The 6,493-nt window shown below is 42.2% G+C and overlaps 1 pseudogene; it reads right to left on the bottom strand.

Moving 5' to 3' along the window:
- Positions 1-604: 604 nt before the first annotated feature.
- On the bottom strand, positions 605-1,034 carry LOC101650079 (annotated as a pseudogene).
- Positions 1,035-6,493: the final 5,459 nt, after the last annotated feature.

The raw sequence follows: 6,493 nt of genomic DNA, 5'->3' as shown, positions 1-6,493 counted from the left end.
ACTCAATCTCAGGCCCTTGTATATAAAACAAAACCAGGGAAACAAAAACCTACCTATCCATTTTCCTTTTCTGAATTCGTGCTCTCGTGGATTTTTACAGCTTATGGAAAATGGGGTGAGGATACTTCTTGTAAACAGGAGCTTGGCCAGAAACAGAAATACTTCTAAAACTGCACAGATTATCATAAACAGGTTGGAGGAACGTGCCAGTCCGTGTAAACTCACGAGAGTCTGGTACCGTGGGGCGACTCTGGCTTGGGGCACCAAAGGAGAGACCCTTGGCCAGGGTAAGTACTGCCACATAACAGGTTCCACATAACTCACTCATACTACCTCCAACCCAAATTACAGGACCTATTTTGCCCACTTTACTTCCTGTAAAACAGAATTTATGAAAAAGAGCCAATGTCCAGAGCCTGGTGACATAGTCCTTTAACTTGCTGCTATCTTATTTTTTCTTTCATAAAATGCACCACTTAAAAGATCCGAATGCCCTTTCTTGTTTTTTGATCAGCAGTGCCAGGAGTAACCACTGCGTCACCAGGGCACCTTTCTTTTTCATATAGATTTCTGCCCTGACCCCCGTGGCCACTGGCACAGACATTTATTTGACACTGGATGAGAGAGACTCCATCTTGGTCATGGATGGGATGAGGTGCATGTGGTCATGCACACATTGGGCCACAGCTCTCCAGCTGCTGCTTCACCTGCACCTCCTTACTCCCTGCGTCCATGGGGTCTTTGGCTTTGTCACTGCAGTTCATGGTGCACCAGGCCAGGTGGTCCGGGACCTCTCCAATTCGCTGGTCACCAGAGCCTGGGCTTGTGCCAGTCGCTCATGCCTGTGCTCAATGCACACTTGAACCCGCTGCTTGGACACCAGCCCATCCTCACAACAGCATGACACCGGAACATGACACCCTGCATCTTCGGATGTTCCCTCTCTGCACACTCTTCACCATGGAGTTGGCCGTTTCCTGCATGCGGAGCTGCTGCACCTCCGCCTGGGTGACCCCGTGCCAGTGCCTACCCATTCCAAAAATTTTCAGTGAAACTGATCAAGCCCACAAAACCCCAGACATAAATAAATAAAATAAATAAATTTTATTTATTTTCTGCTCCTACAAAAATATAGATGGGACTTTTGTTTTATTTGCTGCTACATTCCTAAGACTGTACAGCATCTAGCACGTTCTGAATGAAGGAAAAGCCTGGAGAATAGTGAGCAGAGGGGAGAGAGTTGCATAAAACTAGAATGGCAGCTCTAATCACAGAAGTCTGAATGGGCCATGGGCTATCTAAAGTTTAGATTTCGTTCACGGGTGCATTGCAAAGTATTTTAAGTAGAAGTATATGTTCCACCTTACGTTTTAAGATCACGTTTATAGCCGTATGGAACATGGATGAGAAGATCAATCAGGAGGTTTTTGCAGGACTCCACTTGAGAAATGATGGTCTGGTCTAAGGTAATCAGCAGTGGAGATAAAAAGTGGACAGAATCAAGGTGTATTTTAAAGAGAGTATTAACCACTTGTCAGGTTGTCATACTACGGTGGCTTGGGTGTTGCTGTGATGCTGAAAGCTCTGCCACAAGTATTTCAAATACTAGCAGCGGAGCTTTCAGAGTAAGACCAGGGAGGAGGAAGAAGCAGGCCACTCGTGAAAAATTAGCCGCTGCAACATCATATGACGACTTGGAAAAAAGGCATTTAAAATACGACTGAGGAAGAGTTGCCTCCTCCGAGTAGAGTCGACCTAAGTAACATGAATGGAGCAAGTTTGGGGGATCTTCATTTGCTACAGTGTGACTTGAGAGAAACAGGTGTTCACTCCTGTTGATAACTGCACCATGGAACGTACCAAACATGAATCTCAGAAAATAAGATATCAGAAATGAAATGGAAGGACCCATGTCCTAGGCATTAGCCAAAACAGATTGGTATTGACCATTTTGAATCAGATGCATATAGTTTACTATGCCAGGAATGATAAATTTTTCATTGTGAAAAAAGAGCATTTCAAGCACAATACTGTTAATGATAGGCTAATACCCATAAGGCTACAAGGAAGATTAGTTAGCACCACTAGTCAAATTTAAGCACCAATCACTAAGGTTGTTAGGTGCCATCTAGTCAGTTCTGACATAGAGTGACTATGTATAAAAGACTCTGTGAATAACAGAATTAAACAGTGCTCAGTCCATCAATTGCTATGTTTGAGCCCCTCGTTGTGGCTACTGTGTCAGTCCATCTCTTTGAGGGTTCTGCTCTTTCGCTGTCCCTCTACCAACCATCACATCCTTTTCCAGGGAATGGCCTCTCCTAATAAAATGTCCGAAGTACGTGAGATGAAGTCTCATTGCTGCAGAGCTTTCTGGCTGCACTTCCAAGATCGATCTGCTTGTTCTTTTGGCAGCCCGTGGAACTTTGAATATTCTCCATCATCACCATAATTAAAGTGCATTAATTCATTGGTCTGCTTTATTCTGTATCTCATTTTCACGTGCATATGAGACAATTGGTAATGCCATGACTTAGGTGGACCTTAGTCTTCCAAGCAATATCCTTGTTCTTCAACACTTTGCAGTGGTCTTGTGTGTTAGATCTGCTAATGCAGTTCATCGTTGGATATCTTGACTCCTGCTTCCGTGAGCACTGATTGTGAATCCAAGCAAGACAAAATCCTTGACAACTTCAGTCTTGCTAAGATGCTGGAAGCTATGTCACTGGTATTTCAAAGACCAGCGGGCTTACCCACCATGAACAGGTTTCAGCAGAGCTTCTGGCCTAAACAGACTATAAAGAAGGAATAGGCTGTCCACTTTTGAGGAATTAGCCACAGACAACCTTTGGAATAGCAGTGTAACAGTGTCAGATACTGAAAACCATTAAAGTGATGAAGAAACTGAAGAATTTTACCATCCCTTTTAGTCTGAAATTGATCAAATGTCATCAAGATGCCTTGATAATCCCTGGTGATAGGAATGCTACGGTGGAAGCAAATAGGAAGGACTGGTCGTTGCAAAACAGGGCCTTGCTGATAGAAATAAAGCTGGAGATTGCGTGATAGAATTTTGCAAGACTCCACTTTCATCGCAAATACCTTTTTATAACAGCATAAATGGTGACTATATACATGGACCTTACCAGATGAGACACACAGGAATCACATCAACTAGCTTTATGGAAAGACAGTGGAGCAGCGCAGTATCAGATAGAACAAGGCTAAGGGTTGACTGGAACAGAGCATCGATTTCTCATACATTCAGGTTGAAGCTGAAAAAAGAGTGAAAATAAAAGTCCATATGAGAGCGAAACTATGACCTTGAGTATCTTCCATTTGAATTTAGATACCACCTCAAGAATAGATCTGATGCATCAAGCACTAATGACCAGGTAGGTTGTGGGATGACATCAAGAACAACATACATGAAGAAAGCAAAATGTCATTAAAAAGATAGAAAAGACCAAAGTGGATGTCAGAAGAGTCTGAAACTTGCTCTTAAATGTAAAGAAGCTAAAGTGACCAGAAGAAATAATGAAGTGAAAGAGCTAATCAAAATTTCAAACCAGCTTCAGAAGACAAAAGTAATATATAATGAAATCTGCAGAGACCTGGAGTTAGAAAACCAACAGCAAAGCTCAGAGCTGAAAGAACTGATGAAAAAATTAAAGGCTTGACTTGCAATATTGGATTCTAAGGAGAGAATATTGAAAATGCAGAAAACATCCAAAGAAGATGGGAAGGATAAGAGAGAGTCACTGGACAAAATAAAACTGGTCAACACTCAATCAGGAGGGATCCATAACTGAAAGTAATCAAGGAAGAATTCCACGCTGAACTGAAGGCATTAACAAAAAGAAGAAAGCTCCAGGAATTGACAATTCCAAATGAAATCTTTCAACAAATGGATTCAATTGTCTTTGCCAAGAAATTTGGAAAACAGGTACCCTGCTATCTAGGGTCGCTATGAGTTGGCATTGATTCTCTGACAGTGAGTGAGTATCACAGGTGGCAAGACTTTATCCCATGTAATTTGGGATAGGAGGGGTCAAGTATAGGAAGACCCTCGATGAGATGGATTGACACAGTGGCTACAACAATGTGTTTAATTGTAAGGCTGGGAGGATGGTACAGGACCAGGTCCTATTGTACACAAGGTTGCTATGAGTCAGGACAGACTCGATGGTACCTAACAGCAGCAATAGCAACATTGACATAGTGTGTTAATGAATTCAGTTTGGAGAAGGTAAGTCAAGGTGACACCTAGATTTCCTGTTTGGGACATCTGAATAGATGGTGGTGCCAGTGTATTGAGATGCAAGAGCTTTGTGGCACATGGAGTGGAAGACACCAAATCTAGAGGCACAACAAAAATCAAGGGTTCTTTTGTCAATATGTTCAATTTGAGATGGTTTTATTTAGGTAATTTTAAAAATCATTCTATTGGCTCGTATAGCTCTTGTCACAATCCATCCATCCATCGTGTCAAGCACATTTGTACATATGTTGCCATCATTTTCAAAACACTTTCCTTCTACTTGAGCCCTTGGTATCAGCTCATTTCCACCCTCCCTCGTGAGCCCTTGATAATTTTTTTTTTTCATTGAGATGATTTTATAAAACATAGTGGGTCTGTTAGCTAGGGACTTTGGATATCCAGGTCTGGAATTCAGAGCAGAGGTCAAGGATGCAGATAAAAATTGTAAGCATAAAGTTGATATTTAAATCTGTGGGAATTGGGGCAGTTACATAGGAGGAACACTAAATTTAGGGTGGATAGAAGAAAAGGAGCCAAGAAGTGGGGTGCTGTAAGAACAGATAGGAGGTATAATTAGCACACTGTTGGGGAGGGGACTTTGGGAAAGAGATACAGCAGAGAGAAGGCTCTATTCCAAGTGGTAAAGAATTCATAAGAGCATCACTAACAAGACAGGGAAAAGGTAGAAACTTTTCTAGACAGAGGGAACAGGATGACCAGAGGCCTAGGGCCAGGAAGCAGGAACTATCTGAGTAAGAATTAGAATAGGGAAAAAAAAAAAAAGAATTAGAATAGGGGGAAATGAGCTTTAGTTTGAGAAACAGAGACAGATCACAAAGGGCCTCTTTTGTAATAGCATTGAATAGGATGTCTGATTCTTTATCAGGATAAAAAATGGTTAAATACATAAAAAATGAGAGGTTGAAATATAAAAGCCTCCCAAAGAGAACTTGTTTCCCATAACTATTTTCCTATCGTTTTTCTTGTATAGCTGAAACTATATTTTATAAGGTTTTAAAATATATCATTTTCCCATAATACTAATCTTTGTAAACATTTTTAAACAGCTAGACGGTATTTCACAACCGACTGAACCAAATTAACCACTCCTTTAATGTTCAACGTTTCTTTACGGTGTTTCGAATGTGTACATGGTACTTTAAATGTGTAATTTTGACACAAATTTAAGAATATCACTGGTGGATATCAAACTTTTCTCCACAACGATTCTCACATTTCATCTTCTAAGATGTTGCTTTAGATTGTTGGGAACCACTTCCGTGGATCTAGTGTGGTGGAAGGGGCGGAGAGAACATGATGGAGAGTGGAAACGTTATGTGATTTGAGGGGCTGGTCTGCTGCGACAAAGAGAGCAATTAGGTAAGGTGGTGGCCTTGCTATGGATGTGCAAGCCCCTTCAGACAGGCCTGTCACAAATGCAGACCCCTGCATGCTTTGTGGTGGTGGTTCGGGCGGGCCTCGGGTTTGAGGAGTCTGGGCTCTCCCCTGGGAAGCAGGAAACAGCCAGTGGTGGGAATTTCAAATTGGACCCTGTTATCAGGGGTCCAAAGTAATTGGGGGGCTAACGTAGGAGTGGTAAAAAGGCACAGAATCATAGGTGAGTTTTAAACAGCTTCCCCAGACATAAGCACATTAAAATTTGAAAAGCCCAGTAGAAAGAAAATGTTTTTTAGATGATGATGATGTGTACAAGTGTGCTTGACCCAGTGGATGGATGTACGGATTGTGATAAGAGCTGTACGAGCCCCCAGTAAAATGATTGAATATTTTTTAAAAAGTTTGAAAAGTCCTAGTTTAGAAAGGTGGACTAAAACTTTACTGAACATTAATCACCTGGAAGGTTTTAAAATTCCAGAGCTCGGGTGGATGCGCACACCGATTGGATCAGAATCCCCGGGGGGTGGGATGCAGACCGCAATTTTCAAGGACACGGGCGCACACAAAGCCGCCTCCACCGATTCCACTGTGCAGTTTATTTTGAGACCCTGTGATCCACGGCAGGTAAAAGAAAACAAACAATAGTCTATTCCGTCGGCGGGGGAGGACTAGAAATGGGAAAAAAAGCTATGTTTCATCAGGTATCCCCATAGAACCTTGTGAATTTTGTGCGGCGTGCTTGCGATGCCTGTTTTATGGTGGCTTTAAAAGCGGGGACCTTGGCTGCGAATGCAGGCATCAAAGTACCTAACAAGCCCAGTGGCGGGGCGGTGG

This window comes from Echinops telfairi, unplaced genomic scaffold (assembly GCF_000313985.2).
Source record: "Echinops telfairi isolate 266 unplaced genomic scaffold, ASM31398v2 ScPeMD7_7474;HRSCAF=8512, whole genome shotgun sequence".
NCBI classification, from domain to species: domain Eukaryota; kingdom Metazoa; phylum Chordata; class Mammalia; order Afrosoricida; family Tenrecidae; genus Echinops; species Echinops telfairi.
The sequence above is the reverse complement of the archived record's forward strand: the minus strand, read 5'-3'. Positions and strand labels throughout refer to the sequence as shown.